Source organism: Oryzias melastigma, linkage group LG16, assembly GCF_002922805.2.
Source record: "Oryzias melastigma strain HK-1 linkage group LG16, ASM292280v2, whole genome shotgun sequence".
In the NCBI taxonomy this organism is placed as follows: Eukaryota; Metazoa; Chordata; class Actinopteri; order Beloniformes; family Adrianichthyidae; genus Oryzias; species Oryzias melastigma.
The window spans coordinates 20288411-20311358 of NC_050527.1; the positions used below are offsets into that span (position 1 = coordinate 20288411).

Below are 22948 nucleotides of genomic sequence, written 5' to 3' on the forward strand. Positions count from 1 at the left end.
ACCTTCATAATCAAACCAGCAGCATTCAGTGAAGTTCCTGTAACCTTCATCTAACTATGACTGAGAAATAATCTACGACTGGTTTAATATCATCCAGAGGATTTTGGGGAAGCAGCTGTGGAGCATTCTGCAGGAGGAATACTGACATTTGATCTAAGAGGGAAACACTACAACCACTAGGACATTCAGAAAATACATATTGTACGGTTACAGTTGGTTAGGTTAACTTTTCTTTTCACATTAAACTGCTTTAAACAGCGTTCAGCTCACTTGTTTGTGAAGGGTCAATTCCAGGGGTCACCAACCTTTTTGAGAGAGAGGGCTACTTCATGGTACTGAGTCATATGTAGGGCTACCAGTTTGAAACAAAACATTTTGCGTAGTTATAGTTAGTTCTACATTATTGATCATGAATAATGATACTCTTCTATGTAAAGACTCTGATTTCTCACCATAATTATCAACAATGACAACAAGCTAAGAAACATATATCAATGTTCAGCACTTTACTAATCTCAGTAATTGCAACATTTTCAGATGATCACTTACGTTTCATGGAAAAATGTCCCATTTTCAATAAGTTGTTCCATGTTTATCAACAGTTTAATGTTAAAGAAAAATCAGCTTACACATTTTTAAACAAATCTTGTCACATGTTGAACTAATGACCAAATCTGCAGCATTTTTAGCTAAATTAATGATCTTTGAACTGGAGTAGGTCAGAGGTCACCTAAACCTAAAGTTCATGTACAATGAACATATTTTTTAATTTTTAAATCTATGTAAATGCGAGTGTAATTTAAAAAATAATAGCAAAAGAATACAATTTAATTTTATACGCAGCTCACAAGTGAGTTTTGCTATTTTTGGAAGAGACCTGAGGGCACCTTGTGTGGTCCTTGGGGGCTACCTGGTCCCCCCTGGTCTATTCTATGGATGACCACAATTGTGGATTTTAAGGAGACCAAGGTGCTGTTGGTATTCATGGGAAGAATTAGCTTCTCTTTATATCATATTTCTTTCGTATAAATAACAGCATTTTCCTTGAAATAAAAATCTCCATAAGTAATTCTAATCAGTCAAGCTCTGCAATAAACACTCGGTGTCACTGAGAAGTTTATTGTCCTCTGTCGCCTCATCATCCAGCCTCACGGTTAAAGTTTGCACCCGATGCAATGAACGCCATTCACATAAACGGGCTTCTATCAGCGGCCAGATCTAGAATACATGATGGCTATATTTACACGTGTTTGTCTCAGGTTTCCTGGCAACCAAGGGCTTTCCTCCATGACAAGTAGCAAAGTTTCAAATGCCCCCACGAGTCACCGTACTTCTTTCCACCCCCACTGCTGCTACAGCTACTTCAAGCCAGCCGTAATCTTATCAGGTCTCATCTTTAAACTGCTCTCCCCTTAAAAAAATAAAAAGCAGCCAGAGACGACGGACATCTCAGAGGCTCCCCTGCCCTTAACTCGCCCTCTTGAAAACTCGTTTCAATCATTAGGTGATTTGTAGCATCTCTCCACGGCCCCCACACCACTACAATCAAAGCAGCTGGAGCATGCACTCCACTCTCTGCCACTTTGTACCAGCATGGTGGGGGGTGACCCAGATAGGTTTGGACGGGGATCACCTTATTCCATAATGCCCAAGTCAACAGCCAACTTTGATATTAGAGTTTAAGCTCTTGGCTGGATGGCAATCCAAGGGAACAAGACACCCCCAACACCCCAGATTTAGAGGAAAAAAACTGTTGAATGACGTCAGCTGGTATCAAAACAGAAACAAGCAGGACGGGTGGAAGTGGGGGTGTTGAGTCTGAGCTGTACTGCTGTCTTCTCTGTACTCTTATGGACAGAGGCATCCCTGCTCTCCTTCACCCCACCGAATACCAGTGGCCCAGCATGCGGGGGATGCCAGGGGGTCAGAGTGAAGAGAGGGGTATTATCAGCTCTGATAGCATAATCTAGGAGCAAACAGTGAATGAGCTCGGCTGTGATGAATATAGGGGGGGTAAGGCAGGACTGTAGAACTGGCCACTGTGTTACGTACGTGGACGTCTGCATTTCCAGACTCTCACACTGTCCAAATATATCCGCATTCACCCGTGCATGATGGGCAGTCAAATCATTCAGAACACAAGTGAGTTAATCCACTGAACTTCACCGAGATCCGTCTGGATCAGAGCCTGAGGCTTCTCAATAAGGTTTGAAGGTGACTTTGTTTTTCATCATGAGTTGCTAACAAACGCACAGCTTTATTTTTGTGTGAAATAAAAGTAAAAATAACAACCAGCTAATGAACGCATTTACCTGCAGAAGTCTATATTTAACGTTTAGACCAGGGGTCTCAGACTGGCGGCCCGTGGGCCATTTGTGGCCCCCAAGTTAATATTTTGTGGCCCCCGCCTTAATATGAAAGCTTAATTCTGTTGCGGCTCACAAGTTTTGTATGACTGGTACTTTTACAGTGCTGCGTGCAGAGCTGATGGACCAACCAATTAACGTGGGATATATATCTCTTGGGGGCGTGGCTTTGACCAGGCTTGAAGCAGGGAAACTTTTAGGGCAGGAAATCAGTTCCTTACTTATTTTTTTTGGGTCAGAAAGTGACTATTTGCACATAATAGTCTCAATACGTGCAGCCAGTGCTGTATGGGGTTCCATATGTGCCAGAAATATGCTTTTGCATCCACTCTATGTCACATGTGTCAAAGTCAAGGCCCGGGGGCCGGATCCGGCCCTCCAGATCATTTTATTTTATTGTTATTAATGACACGATGTTATCTTGCACTGATTTCTAACTTGTATAATTTTGACAAAACATATTTTGATGGAGAGTAAAATATTGAAAGTTATTTAAGGTTTAAGTTGATTTATTCTGGAATAATATTTCTTTTTGCTTATTATGTATAATTATGTTACAAAGTTACAGTTTTAAAAATTGGCATTCTGTTAGCATTTTGGACTATTTAGGCATTTACTAAGATTTTTTAGGCTGTTTTGAAGTTAGGCTAATATTTACATTATAGCTGTTTTGGCTAATTTAGGCTTTTTTCTGTTTTTTTAGGATATTGTGAACTTTAACTATTTTATTCAGCTACATGCTAGCTGTTTTTGCTAGTTTTTTTTTAGGCTAATTTGGAATTTAGCTAATATTCTAGTTGGCTACCAGCTTCATAGTTTTTTAGCTATCAATTTTTTTTATCTTCAGCTATCAGCACTAGCATCTTCAACAGCCAAATTCACCTTACAGCATTCACACTAGCATTATTGCAGGTAATGGTATACAGTATATCTGGTTCATAATTATGTTAAAAAGTTACAGTTGTAAAGTTTTAAAAATGTAGTTTTAGAGTGTTCAATAAACGTTTATTCTGTTCGGCCCGTGATCTGAGTTATGTTTTGGCTTTTGGCCCCCAGTGTGATTGAGTTTGACACCCCTGGTCTATGTCTACTGACCAAGTTCGTCGAACATTTGTTCATGTTTATGTTCTACTAAGTAATATCATCTGCATGTCCACGCTTCTTTTAAGATAGCTTTGTATTTGCTTAGTGATGTTTCAGCTTTATGCTTAAAACTTTACATTTGCTATTGTTGTTGGATCTGGTCGTCAGAAAAGTCTTTAGCAACAGTTGCTAGCGTCGTTAGCTCCTGTCGTTTCACAGAAACATGCAGAAGATATTACTTAGTAGTTCATTGACATAAACAAATGTTCAATAAACTCGTTCAGTTGACATAGACAATGGACCAAAGATATAGACAGTGAAATAAAGACATATTTTTGGCACAAATGGAACCTCATACAGTCCAGCCTCAGACAGACTCTGTCTTCAGCAGCCCCAAGGTAAATTCAGTTTGAGAACCCTGGTTTAGACTGAAAAAAAGCTCTCGATTTGTCACTGAGTTTCCTTTAACGGTACTGACAGCTGGAAATGTTTACAAGAGCAAGGACCTGATAGATCACCAAGTTACCATCCTCTCATCTCTCTATCTGAGCTGCTCATACTATCTCTCCATGCTGAATTTATGACCTCCTTAAGAGGTCATCAGCAGGGTTACACGTTTAGCATTCTCAACAGTGAGGAAGTAGGAGGAACGAGAGGGAGGAGGGTGGTAAAAAAGAGAGGAGCAAATAGTAAGTAAGGAAGTAAAGAAGAATAAGGGAGAAAGAAAGATAAGAGGTGGTGGTGGTGGGAGGGGGGGTTGATGGCTGCAGGTCAAATGCCTGAAAAGCAGTCAATAAAATGGAGGCCCACCTTAAAGTGTGATAAGAAACGGCCTCAAGTGTGTGCCATAGATCACAGCACTAACACTGTTTTTAACTACCATGTTTTGATCATTGATGGAAGTTGCCCACACTCAGTGCAGGTGTTTGTCAGCCTCAGGTCTGCAGGACAGGGGGAGCCCGAACAAATCCTTCTGATTGGAGGGATTCCACTTTCCAATGGAATGCGAATAAAAAATATGAAGATTTATTGCAAAAGACAAACATAACGATCGAGATCTGTCCAGGTTTACAAACTGCCCTACATTCACGTAAGGCATTTATCTTTTCTAGAGTGATGCAAAAAAATGTTTGAATAGTTTTAGAAGCTGTAAGGCCTTTATTTTGAAAACCATCTCTGATCACTGACTTGCATTGAAATATTCCATAGTTTGATTTAACTAGAACACACTCAAGTTAAAGTTAAAGTTTAAAGTCCCAGTAGTTGTCACACAGCTAGATTTGTGGAATTTGTTCTCTGAATTTTGACCCAACCCCTGGGGGAGTGGTGAGCTGCAGACACAGTTGCATTCAGGAACCATTATGTGGTTTAATCTCCCAATCCAAACAGGGAGGAAGTGGGTCCCATTTCTTTATATGACTTTTCCAGGATTTGAACTCACGACCTTCCAGTCTCAGGGAGGAAACTTTACCTCAAGAACTTTCTTTACAGCATACAGTGGAATTTATGTTTCAGATTGATGGAAAAAATGTCAACAAAACACCACACAATCTAAATCAAGGCCACCAGAATAAATGTCTTGACTAAAACTCGTACTCCCATCATCTTTTGGTCTATTTTAAAAGCCTTCCTAGTGGTCTGTTAACTATTATTATGCCGTTTTTAGCCAAAGTAAACAAAAACTAACATTGTTTTCTTGAATGTAGTTTCTGCTGAGCAACGATACTTAATTGGAAATTCACCAATGAGTTGTGGGCGGAACTGTTCGCACAGATAAAGCCCGCCCACTTCCAGTCATCTATCTATCACACGCTCTCATGGTACCTTTTATAGTCCCACATAACCCCAACCAAACATTACCAGTACAACAAAAATGGAGACCAATATCTGAGCTTTCCATCTGTACGGTTTTAATCCAGATTCAAACTCAGATGAAGAAAACAAAGACGTTCATGGATCTATTGGTCTGAAGTGGATGCCTCAGAATGAAGTGGAGCAGAGAGGTTGGGACTTGTCAGAGTAGCTTCTATGTCACACCTTCAATTTTTTCCAATGATTTGAATAAAGAAGAGCTCAGAAATACAATTTTAATCTTAATTTTCCTTTATTTTCACCACAAGAACATGCTAAAAACACCAAAAAACACAATTTCATCAACCATGTAACCATTCTGATAACCGAAGACTTTGAGCTTGTTTCTTGTTGTATGTAGAAGACCATTACAGCGGGAAAACCATGTATTTCAAGTGTTTGTACCACGACTCACAGAGACACCATGAGTGTTGTCTTCTCCACATCAATTTACATGACATTTAATTCAATGATTTCTTCAATGAAGACATATTCTTTACTTTTTCCATTTTATAGTGCAGCTCAATCTAAGCAGTGAACCTTTAACTACAAACTCAGTTAAGTTGAGAGACTGTAACCCAAAGTGAGGTTGTTGGTGTCACATTGTGGTAACAGTTGTCTTTATGTGGCCAAATAGATCACAGGTTCACCCAGGCTGGCTGCAGCTTGTCCTCGCTCTGCTGCATTTGTCAAAGTTACGAAGAACAGGGACTCTGAGGTATGCTCGGCAAACACATCGTCAATAAACATGATTGATAATGCAATCATCACATGCTGAAGTGAATGAATTTATTACTGTCATCTCACTCAACCCTGCAACCCTCCGCTCAACCACCCACATGGAGCCGGCTCTGCTCACTTACCCGTGCACATCCTCCCATGCACACATGGAGCTGGTGAAGCCTCCGCAGCACAAGAACTTCTCTTTGACAACTTTACATGAAATGTGTCGGGCTGAAGCTCTGCCGTCCACAGAGGGTCTGTGGGAATCTTAGAAAAAAAAGAAAGAAAAACACAGGAGAGAAGAGGGCATGGGAGACATCCACACAAGTAAATGAAACCCTGAAAGAGACAAGGAGAAAACAGAAAAAAAGTGAAGAAAAATATGAACCCCTAGTGCCTGAGGTCCCAGGCAAATAAACACTTCCCCCTTCGATCCCTCTGTCGCCACCATACTGTAAATCTGGAGAACAAGTTTGGTGTTTGTGTGTCTGATATTTCTACCGTGACTCAGATCCAGGAAAACGTTCCATCTGCTACCACTGCAGCCGCTTCCATTAAATTTCCTCCCACACTAAGGGCATCACAAGGAGTCCATCACTTCTGAGTCTTTATCTTTAGCTCAAAGTCTCCCTGGAGGTGAACCCATACCTTGCTGCTTTCACCAGCACATATCGCCATTCATCAGATAAAAATCAGTGTCCAAACACCAACCAGAGAGCTCATATAGAGCACACACACCAGGAATCTGATCTGGTTCATGACACAAATAAACAGATCACTACAACTTGACCCGGAGCAAAAAAGGGAGAAGAAGTAGAAAGAAAGGCTTTGCTGTTGATTGCTGTTTATTAAGTGTAATCGATTTAGCATTCTTGTTACCAAAAGTCATCCCTGCAGAAGCCCTGGAGAACATCTGCAGACTGGTAAAAAAAAAAAGGAAAAGTCTGCTGGAGGGTCATAACCTCAACTTCAGACCAGACAGCCTGCTCATGAACCATTCCTTAGGGTGAACTGCACTTAACTCATTTCAAAAATAGATTTTCATCTCATGTACTTGCAGGCGATCACACCTAAGCCCACTTTGCTGCTGACATTTCTGATTCTGCTCCGTTAGAGGAAAGAGCAGTGGAGCAATGACAAATAAACACCACTCAGGATCACAGTCCCAGACTGAAGAGGCCGTGACAGGCCCTCCTCCCTGCCCCGCACAAACACGTCCACCTCCCCAGTGGAAAGAAAAATAGGCTGAGGGAGAGGTCCAGTTGTTGTAGGTGGCTGTTCAGCTCTGGGGCTGCAGAGCCCCAACACCCCCTCCTCACATCTGTGTATGGTTAGAAGAGAAGAGGAACAGGGAGGAAGCCCAAGACAAGGATAAGTTAATACAATGAAAGCATATATTCATTATTAAAACTGATGACATGTTTACCTAAAGCTGCCATTTGACACAATAAGTGTATCCTACAGAGTTAAAACCCAGACGTGGCCTCTGAGGGTGGCTGGGACAGTTCAGAGGAATGGCATCCATAAGGGAGGGGGAGCCTGGACGGACGGACGGATGAGCGGCTGGGACTGAAATAGCAGAGGCATTAAAACCAGTTAACTAATCAGCGCTCATTATAGGCAATGTCTAGCCTGAACACAAACAGAGGCTCAGCCACGGCTCAGAATGAACTGACACTGTGAGCCGGGCTCAAGCTTCACTCTGAAAATAGTTAGGGACTCTGCAGTGCTGAGCACTTCCTTCACTTTCAAAACTGTTCACATATCTGTGCACATTTCTGTTCACATTTCTTTGTTATTTTAAACATCTGAAAACATTTCTGTTTTTTAAAATCCTTTTAGAGATACTTTGGTTTGGTAGAAAATACCAGAGAGTTTTCTTAAGGATTACACTGTTATAGTCGGTAGAATAAAGTCCACTTTTATTTTAAGGATGGAAACTGTAATCAGGGGAATATATTTACTTTAACATCAACTGTGCCCATACTAAACTAAAAAAGAAAATCAAATGCTTGTTGTGTTTTCTTCTGAGACAGAGAAGATGTGCTCCAACGAATGAAAGGTCTGCCTCCAAAATTAGGTTTAGGAAAATGAGTCTGTTATGTGAAATGTGACTGACCTATCTCACACCAGCTCGAATTTTGGGAACAGAAGGAACAGAGGCCCTTGTCCGTTCCCTCTTCGACCGTTTCGGCACATGTCACAGTCAAGGCCCGGGGGCCGGATCCGGCCCTTCGGGTAATTCTATCCGGCCCTCCAGATCATTTTATTTTATTGTTATTAATGACCCGGTGTTATCTTGTGTTTATTTCTAACTTGTATAATTTTGACAAAATATATTTTTATGGAGAGTAAAATATTGAAAGTTATTTAAGGTTTAAGTTGATTTATTCTGGAATAATATTCCTGCCTTTTTATTATTCATATTTATGTTAAAAAGTTACGGTTTAAAAGTTTTAAAAATGTAGTTTTAGAGTGTTCAATAAACGTTTATCCGGATTGTGGCCTCCTGTGTGATTGAGTTTGATACCCAGGTTTATGGGATCAACATGAATCAGCTGATTCTGTCGCCGAGAAAAGCAGCTTTTCATATCAGCTTTTCACAGTATCCGATGATTTAGGATGATTGCATGAGCACTTTACTACTGTGGATTGGTTGCATATGAGCGCGAGGCTGCTTTTCTCTACTTCAGAATCAGCTGGAATTATGTTAATTGTGTCAAAAGTTGAAGAGATTTAAAAACATGTAAAGCTCAGGGGTAGTTGGTTAATTGTGTCTCTAAATTAGGGATGGGTTGATAAAATCAATTAATCGGTTTGAATCAATTGAAGCTTAATAAATCAATAATCGATTTATAAAAAATATAAATGTATTTAATTCATAAAGGTAAAGTCTTCTAGCTTGATTCTAATGTTTTGTGGATTTTCCCATAGAACGGCTAATGCTAACGCACAGCTGACGTAAACATACATGGGTGACTAAATGAACATCTTTATAAAGCATCTGAAGCATCTTTTTTTCCTCATACTGTTTTCTTCTTCTGGAAGAAAGTGTAATGCTATAGTGTGATCGCCACCTGGTGGCCCGACTGGAAATTACAATGTGAATGATCTGGACATTTTTGTTACTTTCCTTTTGAGAATCCATGTAACACATTTTACAGTATGTGAACTGTATCAGATTGATATAAATAAATGCAAAACATAAAGTAGATTATTAATGTATTTCTAAACAAGTGTATATAAATGTGTAAACTCAAAATTGAATTGAATTAAATAATTAAAAGAATCGAAAAAAAATCGAAATATAATTGATTCAGGCTTTTGTGAATCAAATCGAATCGTTTCTGGAAATTATACTCCAGCTCTACTCTATATCACCCCTACAGGTGTGCATGAGTGTGTGTTCCAGCAATAGACTGGTGACCTGTTCAGGATGTAGCCCGCTGGGATAGGCTCCAGCTGCCTCATGACCCCAAAAGGGAATCAGCGCGTTCTGAAGTTGGATGAAAAGTGTCCCTGCACAAAAACCAAAGTTATGGTCAAGAAAAGATCTCCAAAAAATATAACACTCTTTCACCAGATTAGCTGTTTCTCTAGGATGTTTCATGACCTCTGATAACATTATTATGTGTCTTCTCAAAACACCTTGATGAGCCACACGGTTATTTAGAAGGCGCTTTCACTCAGTCCAATGTGAACTGCATGCATTACAGTCAGATCCTTGAGTAAACTTTTCCACTCTGCTCCTCACAACAAAAGGTTGTTTCTTTTGCAAGTAGTCCAAGTCCTGCAAAGACAGTGGGACCAATTCCAACAAAAGAAGTAGCAAGCTTGTTTTGAGACACACAGCCAGGAGCCACGATTGACCGGCCCAAGGTCGTCCCTTTTGCTTGAGCTCTGGGAGTAAAGTAAAGGTAAACTAGAAAAGTTGCATTACCTGTAATAATGCTAGTGTGGATGTTTTTTGCTGAAAGTAGTCGATTTTAATTACTGCAGGGATTTGCTGAAAATGCAAAAGCTCTTTGAAAATGTTAAATTTTCTAAAACACTGGACATTTCATAAAAGAACTATGACAGTGTGGAAGTTGACCCAAATTTCTGAAAAAATTTGTAGTAAAATTGCCTAAAAGCCCCTAATACAGGCTGATGTTACAACAATATTTAATGTTGCTTAAATATGAGCTAAACTCCAAATTAGCCTTAAAAAATCCTCAGTTGATGCCAACATAGCCAAAAAAGCTAACTCATTGCTTAAACATCAGCTAAACTCCAAAATAGCCTAAATTTCTCTAGTAAACTAAATTAGCCAAAACGTTAGCAAGTTGCTAAAATATTAGCTAAACTCTAAATTAACATAAAAAACTTCAGTAGATAACAAATCAGCCAAAAACGTTAGCATGTTGCTCCAAATTTTTTGAAAATGACTATAAAAAAACATATCCCATGGATATATTTAAAGGCTTGTTGTTAATGTGCTTAAAATTTTAAAAATTTGAAATCTTTCTCATGTCCTATGGGGCATATTTTGCTCAGTATTTGAAAAACTATAAAGTTTATAAATACCAAAAATACAAGTAGAAATTTCCTGAACAAGCTGAATGAAATAAGCATTCACACAAATGTAGAGTATTTTTAGGAGCAATATTCAGTATTTTTCTGGAAATCTCAAAAAATAAAACTCAAGAAAATGTGTAATTATTTTTTTCACAATTAAAGAATGTTTTAACTTTATTACCATGGCTTTGACAATTGAGGTTTATGTGTGCTATTGAGATTACGTGACTTGATGAAAACCCAATGATAAATCTATCTTTTTGAATTAATTCTCATGGTTGAGAAGATAAAAGACAAAAGTTTTGTTGAATTTGAATGACTCGAAGTATATAAAGAAACATGGAAATGCTCCGGAAAACTGAAAATCCACCTTTGGACTTTGACATGAAAGGATGAGAGACCAGTTATTTACACAACAACCCATCCTTATCATATCATAATCAATATTGTAGAGTTCCAGCTACATCCCAGAGTAATTAAACAGGTGCACTTTATATTCCAAACCCACTTTATTTGCTGCTCCCTCTGCATGCAGGCCTCATTGCTCTAATGCAACTGTTAAATATTCGACCATCAACATTGGACAACTGGCCACATTCTAGATGGTGACTGATAGACCATGGTGCATCATGGCTTTTGTGGCTGATGTGGAGGCCAGATAGCAGCCTTATCGTTATCTTATCACAGGCATCTGCTGCACAAATGATCTGCCGTCCCGCTTTGCTGACAATCAGCTTTTTTATGCTCCAAACGGTGTTCTCTGAAAGGCCATAATGACAGCCATCATGACGGGAGGTCATTGTTCAGTCGTGTGAAGGGAGACGCACATGTCCATCTCTCTTAGAAACACACACACACACAGGGGACACTGACAGACATCAGTGCATGAACACGTGAACAGTACAAACATTGGTGCAAAAGCTCTCCCTGCGTTAGCTTCACATAAAGTAAAGAAGAGACAACAAACCGCAGACAGTTAAGGGAGACGCTGGCTCCAGTCTGCCACAGAAGCTATTTGGATGTTATATTTTATACTGATATGAAGACACTGCACACATACACCAATTTGGACACAGGAAGTCAATCAAAATGACGGAGGTCCTCAACAACCCTAAAGTCTTAGATCAACTTGAGAAAAGACAGCTTTTTAAAGGATCTAAAACCTTTAAAAACAAATAGAAAACAGCATATTTTCCCATTTTACACCAAAAGCAGCATCTTAGCAGCTGTAGCTACGATGCATTTATGAATGGGGCTGAAACGAGAATCCAAGGGAATTCAAGTACAAATATTCACCACGTCCAACATCGTTGATTTGTGATCTTTATAAATGTAGTACAGTGAGGTAAAATATTATTCTGGAACAATGTGTTTATTGCTCTGAAATACAGAATAATGTTGGATTTTAAGTTTATGAACTAAAACAAACCCGATAGAGCAGCACTACTGTCACCGGAAGTAAACAAATCTTCATGTCGGTGAAGCTTCCTGTTTAAGTCAAACTAGTGAGAGATTTTTTCTGTTCAAAAACTGAGGCTGCAGTTACGTTCACTTCTGCTTTTGGCCTAAATTGGGAAAATAAGCAGTTTTTCTATTTTTTCTATAAAAAGCTACATTTTCCCAACTTCTGAAAAAAGGATTCAGCTTTAACACCGGAGCTTTAGCTCCAGTGTTTACATTCTTTTGGTTATGGTAACTCTTCAACAGTTGACCCAGTTAACGAAACTCCAGGTGATTCTGTAGCAGAGAAACGCAGCCTCACGCTGATATGCAGCTCTGCACTGCTGTAGGGAGGATGTAATCAACATGAATCCACTGATTCTGTGACGGAAAAAAAAAAACTTTTTTAATCCGGGCTCTGCACCAATATATGATGGTTAGAATGTAAAATGTTGAAGAACTTTGAGGATAGAAAACACTGTGGAGAAAATATTCAGGTTTTGTTTTTAAATAATCCAGAACAACAGTTATTTTTATGCTTTTTATGTTGTTTGTGTTACTGCTGAACTTAACCACAAGGTTGACAGAAAAAAATTAAAAGGGACAAACATCTTTTCTTTGTGTTTTTTATCAGTTTTGTTGATTCTGATCTTCCATTTTAGATAAATGTATAAATGACGGTGATTTTATACAAAATTTTTTAATTTTCATACATCCAAAAAAAAGAACAAGTAATAATTACGGTTCGATTCGTGAATCAAATCTGATCTCCACCAAAGCCATTTTTAGAAACAATGACTGTCATGCAATGAGCTCAACAGGGATCATCAGAGTTTGATATAACACGAACAGAAGGATTTCTGGACATTTTTATCTAATAACATCTCAAAAGGCCACAACATGCAGTTGTTTTACTGCAGTACGGGGGTGCTCTAATGGCACTGATAAGGCACTGATCTGAGGAAGGCTGTTCCTTCATTCGGAAACAGAAGTGAAAAACAGATTCAAAAGTCACTCCAACAAATCAATAGACAGAAGCTCTGATAACAACTTCTATTTTTGTGTCGCTCACCATGAGAGGGCACCACTGGTGCTCCGTCATTTCTTTTTCTTTTTATCGACTCATCTACAAGTAAGGCAAAAACACAGATAAAAATGAGAAAAGTCTCCTATCAACTTGTTGGCAAAGCTCAAACACGGGGTCATTGTGAACATCCATGCAGGAGGCTAAAGCCCTGCACTGCAGATAAGACTGACAGCAGTGTCACTCGAGTATTGCTTCACATTGCTTCTGAATTTGCAGATGCATACAGTTATTATCTACATGAACTCTGCTTGAGGACAGTTCAACAAGATGTGTTATAAAATTGTGAGATGCGATTAGGAATTACCATGATGAGAGCGCCGCACGCACTGAAACCTGAGCTGGATCTCCTTCTTTGCTAACATGTTATTACGTTTGAAATATATCTCCATAAATCCGCATGTATCGTCTGCTTTTCTCCACATCTGTTGCCATGTCTGCTTCTAAAAAAGAAATCTCCGCATTGCTTAAATATCAAAAAGCGTTCTATTTTCTGTCTTTTTTAGGGGGGGTTCGCATGTTGTAGCAATTTTGACCTCAAAGCCCAGATGGCCGTCTACCGTATTAAATGAGAATAATTTTCCACTCATGAGTCAACATGATAGGAGGCGGTTCTCCCTCCAACCGCGACAGGTTGCAGTGTGTTGGGATGGATTAGGCCTGGCGTTTCATCACACTGATTTATGTCTCGTATAAAGACGCCGACATGGATTCACTGAAGCAAATGTGCATGAATAAAACAGACGTACTGCAAACACGTCTAAGAACATTACTATATTTATTTATTTTTCCTTTACAGAGCTCCAGAACAGGAAACACATTTAATATTTTATTGTGATTATAGTCGAGTTATATAATTTACAACATCAAATAAAACAATCTTAAACGCTCAGGCTGAATTATGGGAATGTTCTTTGATATGCTGGGACCATCTTAACAGCAAACATTTGAATATAAAACTTTAAACCAGTGCAGAGATATTTTTACTGTCAAGATTTATTTACTGATAGTGCCGACACACAAACATGTTGATAATTCCAGGAAAGTGTTGTGACTGAGTAAATGTTACTCTTCTGAGAGCACAGGAGAGCAAGATAACACACATGTGTTTCTCTGAAAATGCTGACATAAATTACCTGCTGTCAGAAACCATGTTTTTTTTTTTTTGTTTTTTATCACAGATGTGCACAAAAGTTTGGAGTGGTTGTACGGTATGTGAGCATAAACCACCATGAAAACTGCAGTGAAACATCAAGTCGACGTCAAAGCACACTCTCACCCCTCCTGAATGTGGTCAAAAGCTACAAAATCTTGAGTGTGGAAAGAAATAAATTCCCAACATTTCCCGATAAGACGGGTTGATGATGCCCAGAGCCTGAAAACCCAGAGCTTTTGCTGCTAAGTCGCCTCTCAATAGAGGCTTAGGATGAGCTCCAAATAAAACAATCTTCTTTTTGCCTGGAACGCATCTTAGGCTTTATTGTGAGCAAAGGTCTGGAGCAGCTGGCACTAAGAGGCCCAATGCTGAAATAATCTTATCTGTCATCAGCTATAAATATTTGACAGAAAAGGCAGAGAAAGGAGGACAGGCATGGAGGCTGAGGGTGTCTGAGCCTCACAGTTGAGGGACCGGCGTGACTCACAGAGTTTTACTAGATTTAAAGCAAGGGTCCCCAAGCTTTTTCTAATGAGGGCCACATAGCTGTTTAATTCTCTGATGGGGGCCGGGGTCGGTTTGTAGGCTAACAGAAAAAGTGTAACTATCACAGCCTAACGTAAAGATTTGTTGTTTTCCAGAAAGCCAGAGATAGCCACATCATAAATAATTCATTTCTGTAATCTACATAGAAAGAAATAAGACAACAACATTTTAAAAACTAGATGTATGGCAATACCTGCAATAATGCTAGAGTGAATGCTGTAAGCTGAATTTGGCTGCTGAAGATGCTGGTGCTGATAGCTAAAAATGCTGAAGCTAATAGCTAAAACAATGCTGAAGTTGATAGTTGAAATGGCTGAAACTAGCTGAAAACACTAAAGCTGATAGCTAGCTAAAATATTAGCGAAATGCCAAATTAGCCTTAAAAACTGAAAAAATTCTAAATTAGCCAAAACATCTAGAATGTAGCTGAAATGTTAACTGAACTCCAAAATAGCCACAAAAAAACTGAAAAAAGCCAAAATCAGCCAAAAAGCTTGCATAAGGCTAAAATATTAGCTAAGGTCTAAATTAGCCTAAAAAACTAAAAAAATCTAAATTAGCCAAAACAGCTAACATGCTGCTGAAATATAAGCTAAATGCAATATCAGCCAAAAAAAAAAAACTGGTAAAATGTGCAATTTAGCCAAAACAGCTAGCATAAAACTATTAGCTAAGCTCCAAATTAGCCTAAAAAACAAACCAAAAATAATTCCTAAATCAGCCAAAGCAGCTAACCCCAAAATAGCCTAGAAATCCTGCCAAAACAGTCAAAATAAGCTAGCATAAAAAGAGATGAATATTTTAATAGCTGAAAGAGCTGAAGAGCTATAGATGTCCAGAAAACGTATGGAAGAAAAATAATAATAATAATAAAGAAATAAAGAAAAAGTGAATCAATGTTTAAACCAATAAATATTCTATCCTCCCCCATCATAGTTCAGAATGCAGAAGGTGGAATAAAAAGTCACATTTTATGTGGGTCTCCATCAGCGGGGTCTCAATTTTTGGTGCTGTAACTAAAGCACAAACTGTATTTCCTTCTGCACTCTTTGTTCCACATCAGCATCACAGGATCATTCCTCAGAATGGAAACACAGGTGGTACCACAAATAAACACTGTAAAACAGTCTGGACAGCTTTTTGTATTTACACAGCACTCCCATAACACTCCTAATCAAAGGAAACAACCGCCAAAACACATTTCAGGTGGTCCGGGGAATGCATGTGTGGGTGGATGGAAGGGAGCCTGGGGGTCAGACTATTCTTACATCCAACTATGTCAGATTTTCTTAATTCATCCCATATTACCCTCCCACTTTTGTGTTTCACGGCAGCCACCTCACAGGTCAAAACCCTCTTAAAAAAAAAAAAAAAAAAAGGTAGGATTAGTGGCAAAACAGAACTAATTACTGGAGGGATATGAGTTGGTCAGTGCTGCTTAGAGCATAATGACATGGCTTTAGAGCTGTGGCTTTGGTGTGACTGTAAATGTCACTGTGACCGTCCAAAGTGAGTGCAGCAACGGAGGAGAGGAGGAAAAGATCTGATCTCACTTCAGCACAGGATGGAAACAAAACAAGAAATTCATTTTAAAGAGCTAACAAGATATTTATGCAAAAGAAATGACTGAGAGATTTAACAGTTTTCATATAACACCCAACACATAAATGGGTAATACTTTGAGGAAACTTTAGTTTACTGTTAGCCCAAGTGATGAGAAGAGGATTTTATTCCACATTTCAATCGTTTTTATGCTTTACATCACAGAGAGACCAATATATCACGTCCTGTCATCTGTTTTTACAAGTTTTGGTATCGTTGCCTGTAAACATTCTTTAAACAAACAAAAGTTAACTTTAAAACCCAATGAAATTCTTTATATCACAGAAAAGTCTTTTTAAGCAGTACAACACAGGTAGCTGCATTTTACAAGGACATCTTGTCATTTAATCACCAATTAACTACTGTAAACTGTTATCTTTGGGTGCATGCACCTTTGAACACTATCACAGGTGAGGAGATGCACACAAAGGGTGGTAAAGCCATAAAATTAGGGAAGCTATTTGACAAAAGGCAGATACCAGTCTGTGTAAGGCAGAGGTGAAGGCTATGCGCCGAGGAGCTGATAAGAGCGGCTCATCTTTCCTCAGACCCCTGGCAGTTGAAGGGGAGCTCCCTTTAAAGTCCAGCTTATCTTCAGCAGCCTACTTGTGCTCAAACCACAGTGGAAAAGTGCTTTGCACGCAGTTCATTTAGCATACAGTTCTGTTTAACTGATGTTCAGTGAGGAAAAATGACAAGAAAAAGGATAGATTATTCCTTCCTGATGTACAGAGGCTCACCCGGGAAAACCCAAATGTCTGAAAGCAGAGTTTTAAAGGGAGAGAACCCTCCTCCTGCATGTCAGTTATTTGTGTTCATTTGTCTGAGTCACAGAGCAGGTTTTTGAACATGACAGTAAATTGACAATCATAAACTACTGTTTATTTCCAAGCTATAAAAGAAGGTGTGTTTCTTTCAGCTTGTCTCTGTGGAAAAAAAATGTTTGTGATAAAAAAGAAGTCAGTGCGCTGAACGTGAAGAGCGTAGTTACATTTTAAAGGGGCCCTACTATGAAAATGTTAACTTTTTGAGGTTTTAAGTGTATTGTCCTGTTCATTCCTCACTATAAAGAACCCTAAAGAGGTATTTTGATCCGTTCATGCATTTAAGAGTAATCCTCTAAAGACCTTCACTCTCAGCAGCAGACCCTCCAATACCCATGAGAACGAGCGGGTGGAAACGTGCTGATGTCAGCATGATGTGAACCTCCGCCCCCAGACTACAACGAACACTCACCCACTTGTAGCTCATCTTGTATGTAATCTGCAGAGAAAACAACAGACTGTAAGACCATGTCTGAAGTGTAGAAAATGTGCTTTTGGCTGTGAGAGGTTTAGGTGTTTGTTTAAACTTCCCAAACTGTAAAAGTGTAAAAGGGTGTGGATGCATGATAACAACATAAATGAGGGATCCACATGAAGTGGTATTTCCCCTGTTTGTAAATACAAAAACACAATGTGTCTTCAGGATCAGATTGTGGGTCAGCTGTGTAAGGCTCCACAATCTGCATTTCTAGCTTTAAAAATAGTTTAAGGTTGTTTATTTACAAGCACGAACCGTGGGAAAACGCAGGTACACTGAGGAGGCTCATTGACGGTCTATGGGCAGGGTCAAGAATGACATTGTGAAATGGGCGGGACTGAAAAGGAGCGAAATGTGGAGCCTCGGAGATCGAGCCTTTTTACTTCCGGTATTAAAACAGTCCACAAAAACGACTCATATTTCATAAATTATTTGTTTTTTAGTGTTCTAAAGGTAATATATGATCATATAAATCAGGGGTATCAAACTCAATCGCACAGGGGGCCAAAATCCAAAACACAAATTAGCCAAAACAGCTAGCATGTAGCTGAAATATTAGCTAAACTCCTGAACAGCCAAAAAAATCTTATAAATGCCAAAATAGTCCAAAAAGCTATTATGATGCCAATTTTTTTTTACTTTTTAACATAATTATAAATAATAAAAAGGCAAGAATATTATTCCAAAATAAATCAACTTAAACCTTAAATAATCATCAGTATTTTACTCTCCATAAAAATATATTTTGTCAAAATTATAAAAGTTAGAAATAAGGACAAGATAACATCGGGTCATTAATAACAATAAAATAAAATGATCTGGAGGGCCGGATAGAATTAGCCGGAGGGCCGGATCCGGCCCCCGGGCCTTGACATGCATATCCATAAATATCACACATATGATATATATGGATATAGTTTACTCTGAAAGGCTTAAGAAAATCCGGGTATGGACCCTTTAAGAGATTAAAGTCATTGTTGGAAATACCTATCAGATCATTATCATCGTGTTTTCCTTCTTGTGTTGAGCTTTCATCTATTTTAGTTTCAAGCCTTAAATCTGCCCAAAGTCCATAGCAGATTACTTTTCAATGAAAATCTTCACACACGTCAACTTTAACTCCTGCCAGACCCATTCAAACTTGGCAGCATGTGTTGTGACTTAAGCAGGAGGAAGAAAAGAGGAAGTGTGTTTCCAGTTATTAGAAGTGACAAAGAAACAAACTGATCTCTTTCATTCAGCTCCTGTCTCCACTGAGACCATAGATGCACAGGAAGAAATGTTCGAAAAGCAGCAAAAGTGTCAAGCTCTTATTTGACTGCATTCAAAAAAAAAAACCCCAAAAACATGCCAAGTCCCAAAACGAGCTCAGAAGCAGAGAACAGGACTTCTTCCTGGAGATTGTAAACGGAGTTTTGGAGGAGATGAAGCACACAGGCTGGGGACCGGGAGGTGATTTAATACAGCTAGCATTTCGAACAACAAAGCACACACAAAAGCAGCCACTTGGACCGCGCTTCAAAGGCCTGTGTGCTAAACACTTGCAGAGAGACATTCTTTGGAATCGTGATCATTTGAAATTGAGGGAAAGAAAAATTAGGGAGGAAGTTGAAGAGGAGGAAGGCAGAAAAGATGAAGAAGATGAAGCCAAGCACACAAACCTGTCGACCTGATGATAATAAAGGGAGTAGGAATTTCACTGAGGTCCAGTTTAATCTGAAGAGAACATCTCCTGGCTCCTTCGTCCTCTCTTACCTTCCTGTCAGCGTTGCAGCCCACAGATTATCTCGTCATGCTGCTTTCTAGGTCACGGATGATACAGCGCAGGTTGGCTGATGTCCTGTGGCTGCAGAACATTCAACACTTGGAGCAGATAAACTGACTCAGCAGCTCGAGGAGCCTATCTTTCCTCAGAACTTTTCTGTCTCTCATCAGGTGGCTCAGCTTGGTTCCTGCACCAAATCTAAAGTTCTGGCAGCGAGCGCTCTGGCCTGCTGGACCAGAGCTACTGGCACTGAGATCTAAGGCCTGCATGCAGTATTATGTGAAATAACAAACTTCCTCGAAGTATCAGTTCTGTAAGTCAGAGCCAGTTTTGCATTTGGTTTACGTGGCCCTTTGTTTTAAAAAATTAATAGCAGATTGTTAAGGACACGTCATTATTAAAAGCAGATCAAACGTATCTGCAGTTGTGTGTGCTCGGTTACGGTCAGAGCTTGGACAACAGAGGGCAGCAGCTGTGTTCTCTCCGGATTAATCGTGCTCAAAAGGAGAAACAACACGTTCTCCTGAGAAATTTGTGGCTAGAGTCAACTCATCACTTGTGAGAGACAACAACACAGATAAGAACTGAGAGGCCAGCACATCAATCTTTCATTTTCTAGATTCAAAAGAACATTTTCCAAGGCTTGTGAAAGAATCCCAAACTGTCAGTCTCTGCTTTGCAGTTTGACATTTTGACGCATCTTCCAGTAAGTCAGCTTTGCCGCTAAATGCTACTGCAGAGAGAACGGAGTGTTTTTCCTCCTAATTATTTTACCAGCCCCCTTGCTTACTTTCTCAGTGATTAATCAAAGTTACAAAAAGCCAACCATCAACTGAGGCATGTTTTGCATTTCCTCTTGCTTGTGGAGGATCCATTCAGGCTCTGGCTGCTTGACTTTATTACAAGTTAATTGAAACCTTGTTTAGAAATACCAAGGTCAACATTTCCAGCCGTGTTATCCAAATTAGTCTGCAGTGAATCCTTTTCAAACAGGGGGTATTGAGTGGCTGACCCATTGTGCTACTTGAATTCCCAGTGGGGCACCGCTCATATTCAGAGCTCAGTAATGAGAGAGACACCAGGAATAGGGGCTGAAAGGACCAGCGGTGTTGACTCTGTCTTCTGTCTACTATGGTTCTTGTCCTAATTTTAACAGTTGTTAGATGTTTTTAATTCTAATGAAAGTGTCACTTTGATCGTCTTTTGATACATGATCGAAGTGTTGCCAGTGTTCTTTTAACGATGCTGTTTTTAGCTCAAATCAAAAACCTTTCATTTATAGGACATAGTCTCTGCAGAGCACATGGAGTTCAGTAGATAGATAGTAACCTCTGAGTTGTGGGAGGGACCGTTGGCATGGAGCAACCTGCCCCCTTCCCTTCCCAGTAACTGAGAGCTCTTTGTTTACATGCTCTACCGCTAGCATGAGGCCCTGACAACCATGTAAGAACTATCCAGTCGTACAATCTAGATCCAGATTCCAGCTCAGACCAGACAAACAGAGACGTTCATGGATCTATTTGTCTGCAACTGGATGCATCAGAATGGAGCAGAGAAGGGCCTGCCCAACGTATTTTCTAGGCCACAAATATGTTCTATTTCAAAATGTATTTTTTGTCTGCTCTAGACTCACAATGATTTGAATAAAGAAATACTCCGAAATGCAGTTTTAACCCAAATTTTCTTTATATTTGTCGTCTATTGTCAGAAAAAATGGCAACATTTTAAAGACACCATTTGGCTAATCTAAGTTTTTTTTACGTTTTTTAGCTTCAGTGACTTCAGCTATCAACTTCAGCATTTTCAGCTATCCATTTCAGCATCTTCAGCAGCCAAATTCAGCTTACAGCATTCACACTAACATTATCACAGGTAATGATATATATGTATTTCATAATTCATATAATGTAGTTTTAGTGTGTTCAATAAATGTTTATCCTGTTCAGCCCACGACCTAAGTTGTGTTTTGGATTTTGGCCCCTTGTGTGACTGAGTTTGACACCCCTGCACTATAAAGACTGTGTTCCAATCCAAATTCCTCTCTTCTCCTTACCCCTCCATTTTAGGGGGCATTTTTAGTGCAATTGGTGTGCAAAATATTTTTTTAAGATCCCTCCAAGCGAGCTGATACAAAGCCCTCCATCGCGAGAGGGGTCGTATCGCGCTGTGCCGTAAAGAAGAAACTCATTTCTTCACGTGGGTGCGCTCTGGAGCACAGAAGTTTACATTTGAATTTAAGTAATGACTTTTTGTTGCAGTGTGACCTTTTTAAAATCATAAAACCGCTGTTATGTAAATTTGAGCGCTGGAAGCTCCGCGCTAAAGCTAGCTAACCAACAATTATTGATGACATCATCGAGCAAAAGGGACTTTCGATAAGACTATTTTTCCATAACTCTCCGCTTGAAGGGCTAAATGAAGGAAGGAAGATCTTGAAATCGGGCCTATAAGATGTCTTAAATGCGATGAATACTTCAGACATTACAGACTGAAGTTTTAAATGTGGAGTTTAGAGCCTAACACAACAAAATACTACAGATAAAATGGGAATGTTGATCCTGTTCTTACTGTCAGTTTGCTGTTTTGGTGGATTGTACCAGCTAAGCGTGTCCTGACTGTCCAGCCTCCCTCACCTTTTGACCCTTGTATGTTTCCATGTTCTCATCCTCTGCTATCAAGCTCAAGTTCCTCACCTGTTCACTGCAGTTTGCTACAGTTTCAGCATTCTTCTTTTGTCAGTTGCCATTACTGCCCAACCTTCAGCCTCAAACCTCCAGTCCCGTCTATTGTTATAGATTTACGTCACCAGACATGGCCTATTTACAGACTTAAGTTTTTGGATCTTCTCTCTGGACTCTGGCTGCCAACTAAAAGACTCTTTTCTGCTATTTTTGACCATAACTCTCTACCCGCTCAAAGTACTTATTAATTGTCAACCTTGCCTCCTGGGATTGATGTTTTGCTTGTTAAACGTTGCAAAGTTCAGATGATTTATCCATATGAGGATCATGTTCACTCGCTCCCATAACCTTTAGACACAGAGCACATAAAGAATTTATCCATAGTGAGCAAGTGTTGTGTTAAACACACAATATTTACTAATTAGAGGAGATACTGAGGCTAATGAAATTCCCATTATCTGTGATTTTGTTATTCTAAAATAAAAATATTGGGTAAAATGATAGTTAAAACCATCCATAAGGAACCCAGTTTCTAAGCAGTGTGGAATGAGTAAAAGTAGAAGGGATGAAGAAATCCTCATAAGTCATGATCTTACGTTTACTGATTTTTGTGTTCTTTCTTTTTTGTACACAACTGTGCAACCTGCTTTTGTAGAAGAGCCTCTTTGTTACGGCCAAGAATGCAGCTGCAATGAATCCTTTCTCAGCTAAAGGCTCAGAGCAAAGAACTCCGTCACCACTAAGAATTAAACCATTAATCATCTTTTGTTTGTCAAATCTCCAAATTTTCAT

The 22948-nt window shown here is 39.3% G+C and overlaps 1 long non-coding RNA gene across 1 annotated transcript; it reads right to left on the bottom strand.

Annotated features, from left to right (window-relative positions):
• Positions 1-5615: 5615 nt before the first annotated feature.
• On the bottom strand, positions 5616-22250 carry LOC112144075. Its single transcript, XR_002918839.2, has 4 exons — positions 22109-22250; positions 9451-9542; positions 7450-7592; positions 5616-7344 (listed from the first exon to the last, which is right to left on the bottom strand). It is a non-coding gene; the product is annotated as an uncharacterized LOC112144075 (long non-coding RNA).
• Between the last annotated feature and the right edge of the window lie 698 nt (positions 22251-22948).